The sequence below is a fragment of the Sapajus apella genome, unplaced genomic scaffold, assembly GCF_009761245.1.
Source record: "Sapajus apella isolate SASKATOON/1434 unplaced genomic scaffold, GSC_monkey_1.0 scaffold65, whole genome shotgun sequence".
Taxonomy (NCBI): Eukaryota; Metazoa; Chordata; class Mammalia; order Primates; family Cebidae; genus Sapajus; species Sapajus apella.
In genome coordinates, this window is record NW_022437005.1 from 3,849,708 (window position 1) to 3,866,702 (window position 16,995).

Sequence of the window (16,995 nt, forward strand, 5' to 3'; positions counted from 1 at the left end):
TAAACTCCTGACAAATTCTTGTTCTGGATCAGCTCCTGAAGACTCAGTCTAAGATACCCTTCAATGGAGTCTGATCTATCCACATCCTCAGCAGAGCTTCTCTGCTTAGCATCAGTGACCAGCTCCAGGTCATAAACTCTTACAGACAGTGCCCACAAACATTTCCTCAGAACACCCAGGGAAGGTGTAGACAGCAGCAGTATTCTGAGCTCGTTTTTTATCTGAAAAAAACAACTGAAATGATAATGAGCCACAATCTTCCAATGACAGGAATAAAAAGTAACCTTTTTACTTTAATAAATACATTTAGGGAGACTGACAAATTGGCTCTTTTGATAAACAAGAGAATAATTCTACTTCTTCTCAGTCAACTGAAGTTAACAGCTTTCCTATTGAAACCGATTTAAGTTGACAATAAGTGAGAACTAACCTGAGTCTGTGAAAGAGCTGTCATAATTAGCTTGTTCCGAATGTTTCTTGACGTATTGGTCACTATTTATCATGGGCAGAGGACATTTGCCCTGAGAATTGGGAGGTACCCGATGGTGAATTTACACAGGGACAGTGAAGAGATCTATCTAGAACTCAGAGACACGGTTGATGACAGGAGAAAAATCAATTCTTACTTCTCTCTCTTTTTCTTTTCTTTCCCCTCTTTCCCTTCTTCCTTCCCTCCTTGTCTCCTTCCTTCCTCCCTCTCTTCCTTCCTTCCTTCTTTCCCTACTCCCTTCCTCTTTTCCTTCCTTCCTCTTTCTCTCCCTCCCTTCCTTCCTTACCTTCTCCCTCCCTCCCTCTTTTTCTTCCTTCTTCTCCTCATTCCTCCCTTCTTCCTTCCCTTCCTCCCTTCTTCCTTTCCTCCCTCCCTCCTTCCTTTCATCCTTCCCTCCTTCCTTCCCTTCCTCCCTCTTTCCCTCCCCTTCCTTCCTTCCCTCTCTCCTTTCTTCCTCCCTCCTTTCCTTCCTTTCTCTGTTTCTTTCTATATCAGAAACCACTCAGACTGCATTCTGTCCCTCTGACTCTCCACAATCACCAATGGCAAATAGCAGTTGCAGGAAAGCAGCACCAGGAGCCAACTTCACACTCAGGAGAGAACCCTGAGCTTCTTCCTCATGTTTCTGGTGCTCTGCACATTCAGAGAAACTTTCCTAGTGACAAACTATAGAAATGATCCCTGAAAGTATAATCTTCATTTTACATTTCTAAATGCAGGGGCCCCCACCTAAGGAAACAGGCCACACAGCCGGGGGTGAGTGGGAGCAAGCCAGCATTACCGCCTGAAGTGGTCTTCTGGAACTGAGTGGTTTGGGGGTTAGGATAATTCTCTTGGCAGAATAATGATAAGGCACTAACTATGTGTTGGAAGCTGTGGTGGACATTTATTTTGGCCAGCTCAGTTGAAACATATTTATTAAAACAGGGTTTAAGTGATACTAATTCTATTCAACATGGAAGCAAATAGGATAATAAGGGAAGAGTTAGGTTCTGGTTTGGGGAACCAGAGGACTGGCACTTGGGGTGGGGAGAAGGATTGGTGGCAGTGGACGGGAGATGTTATTGTCAGGAAGAAGTTTCAAGACGTTCCAGGCATTTACAACATTCTTATTTCCCAAAATACCCAGAAAATCAGGTCAAGTAAGACATTCTAGCCCTTCCTTCATATAAGAACATACTTCTTACTTTTTAAAGAAAGTCTTCAAAAAGCAAAACAGGGGCCTTTTTACCAGAACTGACTGTCATGTAAGCTACTTGTGGAATGTGAAAACTGCTTGTCACTCTCAATGTCCAATCACCAGAAGGTTTCTCCCCAATGATGGATTAATATAAGAACTTGGCTCTAAATTTTTCCAACACTAAAATTATCTTTTACAGTAATTCTTTTTTTTTTTTATTGAGACCACTCATCTTCCTTTCTTCTAACTTAGAAGTCTTCCTTGACCTTTGCCTCTCTTCATTACTATACTCAGCCTACAGCCACATCCAAATAATTTCTTCCTCACTGTGCCTCTTCTTTCACCTCAAGTGACATATCCATCATTTAAGGGCAGGTCCCTGTCACTTGTCATCTCGATAGCTCTGACAACCTGCTAACTGGCTCCAGGCTAAGTGAGTGCAGGTTGCAAACCCAGATTTATTTAGGGGGGACTCTCAGATAATGGAGAGAAAAGTATAGAGACACAGAGGACTCCAGTTATAAGTAAAATCAGCCAGAATAAATATTTTCAATGTAGCTTCATCAGGAGACCCTTTGTTTTTCTCAAGAAATACTCAGAGTTTCATTATGTAGTTATTGTTTCAGCGTGTCCAGTGAGGAAGAATTCAACACAGAAATGTTTTCAGCTTCATATATATATATATATGAAGAAACATGTGGTCACCTGAGAAAAGATGTTTTGTTCTGCTATATATTTATGGAAATCCGGCCCCTTATACTGGAGAATAGCTGTGTGGTAGACTGTATTGTTTGTTTACAATTCCTTCTCTCCATGGATTTGCTACGTCTTTCTTGTGGGAGGACTTTGCTTCCAACCCTTTTGATTTGGGATTTGACCACGTGACTGACTATAACATGGGACTGTAAGTGGAAGGACGAAGAGGACAGCTCTGCACAGAGGCTTCGAAAGGCCTGCTCTGTTGCAGCTTGCCTTCTTGAGTTTCCGAGTCCACCATGGGAAGAGGGTGCCCCACACAACTGTGGCTCATTCAACTCAGTCCCAGAGTGAAAATATGAGGAGCAAACCTGAAACTGACACAAGCCTAGAGTCCAGCCCAGCCCAGCCGATTGACCTACAGCTGATCCATGGACCCATACACAAATGAACATTTATTTCGGGTCATTGTGTTTTAAGGTATATGTGTTACAGAAAATCATGGCATGACATTCAGAATGCATCAATACAGGTTACAAGGGGACTATGTACCACTTTATGTGTGGGGCACACCCAAAGCTGCTTTGCCCTTAAAAAGAACTTTTCAGTCCCCCATTTTAGTTTTCACCCCACTGTTGTTATGATTCTTATTATTAATTTGAGACGGAGTCTTGCTCTGTCACCCAGGCAGGAGTGCGGTGGCGCAATCTTGGCTCGTTGCAACCTCTACCTCCTGGGTTCAAGCCCCTGCCTCAGCCTCCCAAGTAGCTGGAATTAAAGATGTGCATCGCCACACCTGGCTTATTTTTGTATTTTCCGTAGAGATTTGGTTTCACCATGTCGGCCAGGCTGGTCTCAAACTCCTGACCTCAGGTGATCCACCTGCCTCAGCCTCCCAAAGTGCTGCAATTACACACATAAGCCATCTCTCCTGGCCTCATCCCACTCTTCTGACTTCTGCACTTTGCTCTTGTGTTTCACTAACATCACATCAAGCACTGTGAGCAATCTGCAAAATGACCAGAATTATACCAAGGAGTTGGAGTGGGAAGAAAATAGGTTAATCCTGGGCAGAAAAGAAATTCTGTCATAGCTGAGGATATTGATCACATTTTTAAAGTAGATTAGGTGAGAAATAAATTTAAATCTTCCAATTGACAATGGCTATCAGTGGCAGAAATTACCAACACAAAATCAACTTGACAGTGGTGGCAACTTCACATTATGACATTTGCTCTGCAGGAAAAATGGAAAAAAAAAACATTATAAAGGAAGTGTTGAAAACTGCAGTGGTTGAGAAAAATTAGACTTGATAGGAATAATCAGCAGAAAATAAAACAATGACAAATTGAGTAAAAATTGACTGAAGAATCAAATCATCTCAAGAAATATTAATGTGAAATTATAGCCTTGGAAAAATTGCACTTGGTATGAATTAGGGCCACAGGAAAAGACTCTCGATAGCAAAACTGTGATTTGAGGATGTAGACCACCATGACAAATTTCTGCAGGGTTTTTCATGTGGGTTCCACGTCCCCTTGGCTATAAGCATGTATGCTGTGGACCTGTCCCCCTACCTCCAGCCTGGCTGCCTCCTGGGAGTGAAGAAAGTTCTCTGAGTTGGCCAAAGGAGGATATGGACAGTGTTGTTGTCTCCTGCAAGTGCAGTATCTATCAGTGGGCCCCGGCTGCCCGTGTTCTCCTGTTATAGCTTTGGATCTTGTATCCATGGATCCGATTCAAAGGGCTACCCTCTCCCTTCCAGGCAGGTTTCATTTCATGAGGCCACATCGCAGAGTGTGGTGAAGGCAAAGCATCAGTGTGCTTTCTATGTCTAGCTCCATCAGTGGGATTTGCTCAAATTCTGGCATTTTATTGACAGAAGTTACCTCCTGAGAGGGTGTCCATTTTATACCAGAGCTTTCTGAAACAGTGGAATTACTCTTTGTAAGGCACTGTTGCCTTGTCTGGCATATATGTTAGCACGCATGTGTGTGTAAAAGCACATGAACTGTTTATGTTTGTGTATGTCAGCATGTGGCTGTGTGTTTTTATGTACGTGCATTGGTGTGTAAACATAGGTGCATTTGAGGGTGATGAGTATGTATGTATGTACACACGTGTATGTGTGAGTATATGTGTGTCTGTGAATATGATTATGATTTTGTTTGCCTGTAACTGTATAGGAGTGTATATACTTGTGTGTGAGTGTTTTCATATTGTATGTATATCTATGGGTGAGTTTACTGTGTGTGTGTGTGTATGTGTGTTTTTGTGCATTCTAGTGAGAACGTTTTCAATTAGAATACACACTACTCATTTTGGTCATTAATATTTATTGTATTCATTTTTTGGGGAGCTTACACTTTTTGTTTGTATTTATTTATTTATTTATTTATTTTGAGACAGAGTCTCACTGTTGCCCAGGCTGGAGTGCAATAGCACGACCTTGGCTCCCTGCAACCTCCACCTCCTAGGTTCAAGCAATTCTCCCACCTCAGCCTCCTGAATAGCTGGGATTTAAGGCACCAGCCATCATGCCCCGCTAATTTTTGTATTTTTTTAGAGATGGGGTTTCGCCATGTTGGCCAGGCTGGTCTTCAGCTCCTGATCTCAGGTCAACCACTTGCCTCGGCCTCCCAAAGTGCTGGAATTACCGGCATGAGCCACAGCACCCGGACAGCACTTTTGGTTTTAATCATACCCCAATACTTTCTTCAATGAGCATCCCTATTTTTTCTCTACTGGACTCTTTTTTTTAAATGTTTTTAATGTCTTTGAAATCTCTCAGCAATTTGTTTCCCTTTTAAATATTTCTGTTTTTCAAAATTTCCTTTAATAATGCTTTTATATTCTATAAATTTTACTGGCCCAATTTCCTTTCAGAGAATTAAAGCCGATTAGACTTTAGGAACCTGGAGAAAAGTGGGGGATAATCTGTTCATTTGTTCATTTAGTAAATATTAATTGAGCAGCTGCCAAATGAGATGTACTATTTTAAACACTACAACTGTAGTTGTAAATAAGATCCACCTTTCTGAGACTCACATTCTAAGGCCATTCCAAGCAAAGGGAACAGCATGTGCAAAGGTACAGTGGTCTGCCCAGCAAAGACCTGGTTACCAAGCTAAGGGATTGTGTCACACTGTCATTTTGCTCCGCCGTATTGGTTATGCATGTCACAGGCGCAGACCAGATACAAGAGGAGAGAACCCACAGAGGCAGGAATACCAGGAGGTGTAATTCATGGTGGACACCAATGTAACACACATTTGCTCATACCATGCACCAGGCAAATATACCAAGTTGCGAGGTACCTCTACCCTTCAAAAGATTGAAGGGTCCTGAGGGGTTGAGGGATCAAGAAGGGAATTAATTCCAATGTTGCACTTGGAACTAAGTGCAGATGTCTGGTGAGCAGGAAAATGTATGCTACAGAAGCATTCAGGAAAGGTCAGTACTGACAAAAAGGGGACTGCTTGTCCATAGAAAGCTGCTGAAGTCACAGATTGACCATGGTTGTTCCAGGAGTGAAAGGAGCATGGAAGACCAAAGCCTAAGAAATAAACGCATTTAAATAACAGACTATTCCACAAAGAGACTATGAAGCAGAGTTGTGGGATTAAAAACCAAGAGAGGAGAATGGATAAATACATTGTAGGTGTTAAAAATTTAGAAATAGAAATCACACACACACACACACACACACACTGTGTGTGTGTATATACATATGTAGTGTATGTATATATACACACACACTATATATATATATATATATATATAGTGTACATATATATACACACACTACATATATACATATACACACTATACACATAGTATATATATATGTAGTGTATATATACACATATGTGTATATATATGTAGTGTATACTCTATATATACACTATGTGTATAGTGTGTGTGTATGTATGTACGTAGTGTACAACATCATGCTCTGAAATATGCATACATTGTGGAAGGTATGACTTGAGCTAATTAACATATGCGTTGTCTCAACTACTTTTTTGTGGTGAGACCACTTAAAACCTGCTCTCTTTGAAATTTTTAAAACATAATACAGTGTTATTTACTACAGTCATCATGTTGTACAACAGAGCTCTTGAATGTATTCCTCCATCTAACTAAATGTCTTACCCTCTGCCAAAGGGTATCCAACCGTCTCCACTAACCCCAGCCTCTGATAACCATCATTCTACTCTCTACTTCCATGGCAGAACTTTTTTAGATTATATATGTAAGTGAGATCATGTGGTATTTGTCTTTCTGTGCCTAACTTATTTCACTTAACATAAAGTCCTCCAGGTTCATCCAGGTTGTGGTAAACGACAGAATTTCTTCTTTGAGAAGATGTATTATAGTATTCTATTGTGTAGATCTACCACATTTTCTTTATTCACTCATCCATCAATGGACACTTAGGTTGATTCCTTGTCTTAGCTATTGTGAGTAATGCTGCAATGAACAGGAGAAAGAACAGGTATCTCTTTAACATATTGATTTTATTGTCTTTGGATATATATTCAGTAGCAGGATTTCTGGATAATATGCTAGTTATATTTTTAATTTTTAAAGGACTTCTATACTATCTTCCATAATGGCTATCCAGGTTTACAGTCCCACTAACAGTGTATGAGTTCTCTTTTCTCCACATCTTCCCCAACATTTGTTCTTCTGATTTTTTTAAATAATAGCCATCCTAACATGCAGGGGTGATAGCACATTTTGGATTTAATTTGCATTTCCCTGACAGTGTTATTGAACACTTTTTAAAATATACCAGTTGGACATCTGTATGTTTTCTTTTGAGAAGTATCTGTTCAGACTCTCTGCCCATTTTTAAATTGGGATATTTGTTTTTTTCTATTGAGTTTTTTGATTTCTTACATATTTTGTATATTAACCCCTTGTCAGATACATGGTTTACAAATATTTTCACCTATTCTGTAGGTGATCTCGTCAATCTGCTGATTATTTCCTTTGCTGTGCAAAAACTTTTTAGTTTGGCAAAAATCAATTTGTCTATTTTTTGCTTTCATTGCCTGTTTTTTTGGGGGGATTCACATTCAATTGTCATCCATTGATCTGTTCAATGACTTTTGAATATGAACCCAAAAAACAGACCTACATTTACTTCTAGTAGTTTTATATTTTATATTCCCTTATAAGAAAGGCTTCAGATAGCTGCCTGGCCCTGACATGTGAAGACACAGCATTCAGCCCTTTTTACCCTTCCCTTCACGAGTCTTGCTGTATCATTCAGGTTGGAGTGCAATGGAATGATCATAACTCACTGTAGCCTCAACCTCTTGGGCTCAAGCAATCATCCTGCCTCAGCCTACCAAGTAGCTAGGACAGTAGACACAGGTGTGCACCAGCATGCCTAGATAATTTGTAAAAACTTTTTTAGAGGTGGTGTCTTGTTATTTTGCCCAGGCTGGTCTTGAACTGTTGGCCTCAAACTATTCTCCTGCCTCAGCCTCCCAAAGTTCTGGGATCAAAGGTGGGAGCCAACATGCTCAGCCAAATTTACTTTCTTTAAAATATTTCTTTATCCAGTCTCATGTATTATGATATAGCAACCAGAACAGACTGAGACAAAGTCGGTGCTCATGTCTCTCCCATCCCCCATGCTTAGGGTATTTCTCTCTTAGGCAGTGCTGCTTAGGGTTAGGGGAGGGGTGATGCTGTTAATGTAAAAATGTCCTTTCTATCTTCTTCAATGCATCTTTTCTTATTTCTGTGCTATACCCAGGTGTTGTAATCGCTCATCTGGTTTCCTTGGCTATTGTGAAGGTATTCTGATGAATGGATTGTTGTTTAAATTGATGTTTCTATGGAGGATGGCTGCTGGATTGTCCTATTCTGCCATCTTGCTGATGTCAGCCTCAATAAATTGTGGTTATTCAAGAATGGAATACTACTCAGCAACAAATTGCCTACTGATATATATAGCAACATGGAGGAACCTCTAGAACAAGCACAATTAATCTAGGGTGGTTGCTGTCAGAATAGTAATTGTTTTTATGGGGCCGAGGGGAGGAATTTCCTTGAGGAAGGAGCACAGCGAACTTTTGGAGGGAAGGAAATGTTTTGTATCTTGATTTGAGTGGTGGTTATAGGAGTATATACATTTGTCAAAAAATCAAACTATATATTTAAAAACTGTGCATTCATGTTATATAAATGATATTCAATAAAACAACACAAAACAAGAAAAAATAACAATATATACTATACTGTCTCTATCGAGAGATGTTTTACTAATCTCCAGGTTTTCACACCCAAAAATGACCCTGAAGTAAAGGAACATTTGGGCATGAGCACTTATTTGCCTCCCTAAGTATTTCTTAAAGAGAGATCCATAGATGGGAGATTAAATATTCCAAGTTCATGAGCACATTTAAAGATCTTTATATTATTTGTTTTTAGCAGATTTGTTAATACCTGTCTCTCTCCTCTTTCCTTCCCTCTGTTTCTCTTGCTTTCCTTCTTTCCTGCCCTCTAGCTTCTTCTTCCTCCCACTCCGGATTTGTGTAACATACATTATATACATATATGTCTTTTTTGACTGATCACTCTGCTCCAATAGCATTATTTTCTTTCAGTTTGTGTTTCTTTGTAACAACATCGAACTGCTTTAAATACTATCGGTTTCTGAAATGCTTTGATATCTGTAACACCTTTAAAATCAGATCAACATGTCATGTGACACTACTTGAGAGCATTCCAAATCTTGATTGCTGTTTTTTAAAAATAGAATTATAATAAGGTATGTGAATAGTTCTAAAACTGTGCTTAAGGCTTGCCTGAAGCTCACAAATTTAGAAATGCTTCTAAAGATATTGAATAAGTGCAGAGTGTATTGGAACATTATTTAAGCCTAAGTCCTTCTAGCACCAGCATGCGAAGAGTGTATTTTCCATCTTACTTGGTCCATGCACCTTAGAGTGCATTCCATGAGCCAGTAATGCTGGCATCACCTGGAAGCTTGTTAGAAATGCAGAATCTCATACCGTGTCCAGACTTATTGAATCAAGCCTGCATTTTTACAAGATTTTCAGATGATGCATATGAGTAGCAAAATTCAAGACTGAAAGCCCTCTGTGGTTGCCAAATCTGTGTGCATTAAAAACCTCTTGAGATATTTCCAAAATGTAGAACAGGTGTAAAGTGTGGCTTGTTGGGGGCAGGGCCAGCTAGGTAGATAGGATTCCACTATGACCAGGGAAAAAGTCCACACACAGGCAAGAGCCGAGAATGTCTAGATGCTAAAGATAGTATAGTCCCTAGTAATAACTAATAGAGTAGTCCAAATAAGCAGGGAAGATTCCAACCTAGAACCCATGATCAAGTCAGGAGGAGGGACTATGACCCAAGGGAAGAGATTATGGGGAGGGCAATTGCCTTCTGAATATCTATCCATTTTCTGATTGTTTATGGTTGCTAATGAGGTTGAAGCCTTCTCCTCTGAGTTCTGTACAATCTAGCAGCTTGCATGAGAGTGGCTCCTTATTATTAAAAAACTCCATATTTTCCTTTCCAACTTTCATCCTTCATTCACAGGTGATCCTTGCAAATTCTGTCACCTAAAAGATAAATTCCCAATAACAGGAATTAGGACAGTATAGTCTTCCTAGTCTATAGATGGGAAGACAAAAACACCAGAATTTTATTAGGTTCCTAATTTTATTAGGAAACTAGGCTATCAAGTTGATCTTAGTTTCTGAATTTATTCATCAAAATTCCAGGTACTTATGGTGAGTATACACTGCCAATCTTTTTTGAAGTTTACTTCAGAGTTTATATCAAATCAGTATTCCTATAGCCTGCCGAGCCCAAGTAACATTTAAAAGCACTGTTCAAAATAATATTAGCTGGGTTGTTTTGGACACATTGCACTGAACATAATTTTGGTGGCATAATACTGCATGGAGTAAATGGCACAAATGAACTAACATAATAAACTGTGAATGTGAATCATGTTTGGTAATGGTAAGCTATAATGGGTTATGTGTTGATATGTAATTAGTTTAAAATGATTAATTTTGCATTCCTAAGGTAAAATGGCAAAATGACGCTGTATACAAACTCTTTATTTTTTAAACCTACAAGTTGTACAAGATTGGAAATATCGAGAAAGGCAACCAGCAGAAGTTCAAGGAGAAAACAGGACAAAACTTTCCACTCTCTTATTTGAAAAATGGCAATGCTAGGAGTCATTGCTAGAATACTAGAATGAGGAGACTAGACCCCGCCATGGTGCTTAGCGCTCCTAACCCACCCCAAGGCAGGGGGAGGAAGAAAGTCGTGTAGGAAAAAAAAAATCTTTAGAAATGTCAAATTTTGAGAGGACTGAATAAAAAAGATGTGTAGGCAGTCCAGAAATAAATGAAACAGCTATGAAAATAAATGCTCCATCCAACCACCTTGAGGTTTCTACAGAGACAAAAAGTCTATCAGTCTTTGCCATTCTGTTTCTCTCCTACTGGGAGGAAAGGTGACATAGGAGACTAAATGATCACAATGACTCTGAACTGATTGTTCCAAACATGGATAGTAATCTAGCAGGGCAGAAGACTAAAGGGGAAATAAATATGCCAGAGGGAAAGGGTTGGAAGAACTCTGGGACAACTTTCCTTCTCCCTCTTGAAAACTCATGGGTTTCTCCTATGCTTTCCCTACATATGTCGGAAGGTTGTGAAACGGGCTTAGAGAGAAGCGAGGGATACTGGGGAAGGGAACAACTGCAGCTCTTTGATGAAAGCGAAGGCCCTAAGGCCTGGTTTGAATTGGGAAAGGGATCTGAACTGTGCAGCTATCTATATATATCTCCCAGACCAGTTTGAATAAACCTTGGCTCATAAAAGTTACAATTTCAAAGGAGAGAATAGAAACTAGAGTCTTCAACCCCCAACCCACTAAGCTATAGAAAAGTCCTCAATACACAGCCCTCAAACTGAAGTTCTGAGGGCAAGAGAAACCGGCCTCAGGGATTCAAGGAAAATTCACTAACACCATTTAAGAATAAATTGAAAGTTTTGATATAGGTTGAATTTGATCTCACTTGCAAAAAGCATGAACAATGTCATAATGAAAATAAAAGCAAATAGTCTATAAACACTTTAAAATCAAGATGTTCATCCTTAAAATATATGAGTAGCTCAAAATTAATAAATCTATTTCTATGACATATGCTACAATATACAGTAAAATATGTGCTATATACATTACATACTATAAATAAACATGATTTAAGTCAGTATTAACTAGAAACATAAAGTAAGTCAATCAGTTAAAGGAGAAAATTAAGCAAATTCAATGCCCATTTTTTGGAAAACCAAACAAAATTGCCTATTACAAAATGATTTTAAAATGCATCAACTGAAGCCAGGATTTTGCAAGGTAATATTTGTTAAGTTAGGGGGACTTCATGCCTAGGCGTTCTATGTGGGAAAATTTTCCCGTTGAGTTAGTCAGTGAAAAGTTCAGTTCTTTCTCCCACATCAGAAATCCAGGGAATGAGATGCTCATTTCTTTTGCCAGTAGGTAGAGACATTGCAGGTATGTAGCCTAGGCTTAACATTTTTTACACTTTTATCTAGGAATTCAAACCATGAACCAGAGGCTGGGGCTGGGGCTCACACCTGTAAACCCAACACTTTGGGAGGCCGAGTCAGGCGGATAACTTGAGGTCAGGAAATCGAGACCAGCCTGGTCAACATGATGAAACCCCATCTCTACTAAAAACACCAAAATTAGCTGGCTGTGGTGGTGTGCACCTGTAATTCAAGCTACTCGAGAAGCTGAGGCATGAGAACGGCTTGAACCTGGAAGGTACAGGTTGTAGCGAGCCAAGATCATGCCACTGCACTCCAGCATGGGGACAGAGTAAGATTCTGAATTAATTAATTAATTAATTAATTAAAAACAAAATAAATAATGAGCAAGAGAGAGGAAAAAAAGAATGAACAATTATTTATTTTGGAAGAAACAACTGAGAATGTAGGTAATGACAAAGATAGCAGTGTCCAGTGGTGGAGGTCTCAGAAGTAGAATGAAAATCAGACAAATCTTGGTTTTGCATTCCCCAAGTCTGGTTTTCCAGCCTCTGCTGACTGTTGGAACTACTTGATAATCTTCCAAAAATTACTTCTTGCCTCAGGTCACCAAGGCCAGTTTTTGTGGCTTGCACCTGGACTCTTGGCTGGCACTGGGATATGCTGCTTAATGGGGAAGGGGGGATTTAAAATTTCTATTTAAGTCAGGAAAAATACAAGGCTGTATGTCACCATTACTATTTTTGGCATTGTTCTGGAAGTAAAATGTAATTAGACAAGAAGAGTATGTTTGGTTTACAGATTGTAAAGAAGGCAGAAAATGCATGATTATTTGTAGACCATCTTATTATCTACCCAGAAAATCTAGGAAGAAGAGAGGAACAAACAAAAAATATTATAAGCAATACGATCATTCAGAGAGGTTGCTGGTCACAAAATTAAAAGGCAAAAATTAAAGTTCTCTACCTACACATAATAGACAGCATATTTCGGACAACAAAACAAACAAACTGTGGCTTGAGCAAATAGAAATACATTCTCTCTCATCAAGTTCAGAGGTGGGCAATGCAGGTGTTAGTATGCTCTATCTTACTGGGGAGGTTTTTATTGGTAAGAAATAAGAGGAGGTGATATACTGGGGGATGGTCTGCTCTAACAAGCTTGAAAATATAATTGAAATGTAGATCTCATTTAAAAGAGAAACTTAGTTTTAAACTATAAATAAACTTAATCAGATGCATGAAATATTCTATTCTGAATAGTATGCATAAAAATGACATTCTGTGAACATGCAGAAGAAATAGTGGAAAGTTGGCTAGGATAATTGTCATGATGCTCAGGTAGCATCCTATAGAAGCACTAACTAACATAAGCTTTTACAGTGCAAGATCACCTGGACCACCTGCTAAAACTGAGTATTACTGGCACTGCAGCAACCTGATGCTAACCTGATTCAGTCTGAAGGAGACAGCATCTCCTATAAAGTGCTCTCACCAAAAGTAGTGAGCCTAGCCAAGCCTTTTGACTTCACTTTAGGTTTACAGGAAATAGGGATGAGAAAGTAAAACAGGTCCTTGAGGAAACGATCATATTTTCTGAAAGACACTTGGCCTGGTCTTTCAAAAAGCCATTGTCATAGACAATTTTTTTTAATGGTGAGAGGCCTGTTTTATATTAAAGAGGCTGGAGACACACAACAGCAGAGTAAAATGAATGTCTTTTGATTGGATTTTGGTTGTAAAACAAACGCAAATGTGCATCAGTTGATGAATAAGTAAATAAAATGTGGTATATATTCACACAAGACTGATTCATGCTATAACATGGATGAACCTTGAAGATATTATCCTAAGTAAAAGAAGCCAGACATAAAAGCTACATACTGTGTAGGGTTCCATTTACAAGGAATACTCAGAATAGGCAAATTCTTCAAGACAGTAAGTGGATTAGTGGTTGCCATGGATGAAGAAGGAGAAAAGGGGGAGCCATTGCTAATGGGTATAAAATTTCTTTTTGTGTTAATGAAAATATTCTGGAATTCAAATTAGATAGCAGCTCTGATTACACACCTGTGCTGAAAACCACTAAATTGCGTACCTTAAAAGGTTGATGTTTACAGTGTACTTCAAAATAAATTTAAAAATGTGGTGAAGCTTGAAACCATAACAAAACCCAAAAGCTTCATAAAAGGCATTTTTAAATAAGTGCGGAGATTTGAGTATAGATTGCATAGAGAACATTAAGGAAATTATGTAGGCGTGATCATGGTATTATGGTTAATAGGACAATGTCTTTTTTAGGAGTCACATGCTGATATATTTAGCATTTAAAGTATCATGATGCATGTAATTTGTTCTCAAATAGTTCAGAAAAAACAAATAAATAAAAATTATAAATCTAAATAAAACATGGCAAATAACAACATGTGTATTTAAATGGTGAGTATATGGCTTATTGTCGTATTCTTATTTCAGCTTTTCAGTGTCTTTAAATTTTTTCATGAAGGAAGGTTTAGAGAGGCACTGAGGTACTTAAGACATCACTCAGGTTACTAGAAGGACAACCAGAAGGAAATGGTCACATGGAGATATCAAGTCTATGGTCATTATCTATACTTTCAGTGTCCTCCAATGAGAATACTGTTGGCACTATTTTTTTTCTACTGTACTTTAGGTTCTGGGGTACATGTGCAGATCATGCAGGATTGTTGCATAGGGACATACGTGGCAAGGTGGTTTACCACCTTCATCTCCCCGTCACCTATATCTAGTATTTCTCCCCATGTTATCCCTGCCCAACTCGAGCTTATGATAGGGAAGGTCAGCTGGAAAAATAAACGTGAAAATAACCAGAGAAATTCTAAAAATGCAAATGAAGAATGAAAGTGGTCACCAATCTTATGAGCTATTAAACTATTATACAGTTGGGTGCGGTGGCTCACGCCTGTAATCCCAGCACTTTGGGAGGCTGAGGCAGGCAGATCACTTGAGGTCTAGAGTTAAAGACCAGCCTGGCCAACATGGTGAAACCCTATCGCTACTAAAAATACAAAAATTAACAGGACATGATGACACGTGCCTGTAATCCCAGCTACTCGGGAGGCTGCGGCATGAGAATTGCTTGAACCCAGGAGGCGGAGGTTTCAGTGAGCCAAGATTGCACCACTACACTCCAGCCTGGGGACAGAGCAACACTCTGTCTCACAAAAAAAAAAAAAAAAAAAAAAAAAAAAAAAAAAAAAAAAAGAAAGAAAGAAAAGAAAAACCATTATGTAAAAATCTAAACTATTTTTTAAAAGTTCGATATCAGTGAAAATAGTCATTTTAATAGAAGAAAAATGGAAGCTCAGAAACTGACCCAAATATATATAGTATTGCTTATATTTAAAGGTGGGTTTAAATATCAGTGGGAAAAGGATTATGTAATAACTTGCTTTGAACCAAATGGCTAGCTGTCTGTAAAAGGGCACATGTGGATCTCTTATTCCTTAAATACATTATAGATGCTGTAAATCTTTAAAAAATGAAACCATAAAAGATTAACCTGCAGATAATGAAATCATAGCTGTGTTTTCATAATTGAGTGGCAAACAGAGACTTAAAAATCACTGTGCATCTGACATTTCCTCAGTGGAAATTGATGCCATTGTTGCTATTGGGAAAATGTGTCATGAGTCCCCAAATTTAGTGGTGCTTTTATGTTCACTGCATTGCATTTGCTGAAGGCAGACTTTGTGGAGAAGTTTGCTGTTCTGAACATTATTGAAAACGTTACTGTTACTCCCTTGTTCAGAAAGAGAGAGAGTGTATTAGTCAGGGTTCTCTAGAAGGACAGAACTAATAGGATAGATGAATATATGACGGAGAGTTTATGAGGAGAATTGACTCACCCAGTCACAAGGTAAAGTCCCACAATGCACTGTCTGCAAGCTGAGGAGCCAGGAAGCCAGTCCAAGTCCCAAAACCTCAAAAGTAGAGAAGCTGACAGTGCAGCCTTCAGTCTGTGGCCGAAGGCCTGAGGGCCCCTGGAAAACACTGCTGTAAGTTTAAGAGTCCAAAAACTGAAGAACTTGGAGTCTGATGTTCGAGGGCAGGAAGCATCCAGCACGGGAGAAAGATGAAGGCTGGGAGACTCAGCACGTCTGTCCTTTCCCTTTTCTTCTGCTTGCTTTTATGCTGGCAGCTGATTAGATGGTGCCCACCCAGATGGAGGGTGGGTCTGCCTCTCCCAGTCCACTGACTCAAATGTTAATCTCCTTTGGCAACACCTTCACAGACACACCTAGGAACAATACTTTGCATCCTTCAATTCAATCAAGTTGACACTCATACTAACCATCACAGAGAAGATCTCACTTCGAGTCGGGGAAGGAAAGGGCAGCCTGCGGCTAGAGATGCTTGTCCAGATATCTCAAGATCACCTGGGCTTTGTGAGCAAGCGTATGTGGTTTCAAAGGCAAAACCAAATATCTGACACCAGCATTTCGCAGCCTTCAAGGGACATCCTGGGCACCTGCGTACTTAGGTGAGTTACAATAATAATGCCACTTTCTGACTTCAGAGTTGCACTGTGAACATGGAAATGGATCCTAAGAATGAGCCCTCTCTATCCTTGGTTTTGGGATAAATCCCAATGCTCATTCCAAAGGTTTCTCCAAATCCTGGTGAAGCTTATATTCTCTTGTTGTTTCTATGTAGGGCAGGATTTACTGAAAACCTGAGGAGCAGAGGGATTTTAAATGCCCGAAGAATTAATTCTCCTAACCCTAAGACTTGAAAAGTCACAAAAGTCACATCCCCCTGATTGTTTCAGGCCTCCACCCTCTGACGTTCCTTGAAACTCAGCTCCTCTCTTTCCAATATGCAGCACGGCCTAGATAGGTCAGCTCCTACTCAGCCTAAGGCTGAGTTTTACACATCCCAAGCCTGATGTTCTGCCAAAAAAAAAAAAGAGAAAAAGAGAGAGAGAGAAAGAAAAGAAAGAAGGAAGGAAAGAGAGAGAGAGAGAAAGAAAGAAAGAAAGAAAGAAAGAAAGAAAGAAAGAAAGAAAGA

General features: G+C 39.3%; 1 pseudogene; it reads right to left on the bottom strand.

Moving 5' to 3' along the window:
* Positions 1–987: 987 nt before the first annotated feature.
* Positions 988–1,187, bottom strand: LOC116530238 (annotated as a pseudogene).
* Positions 1,188–16,995: the final 15,808 nt, after the last annotated feature.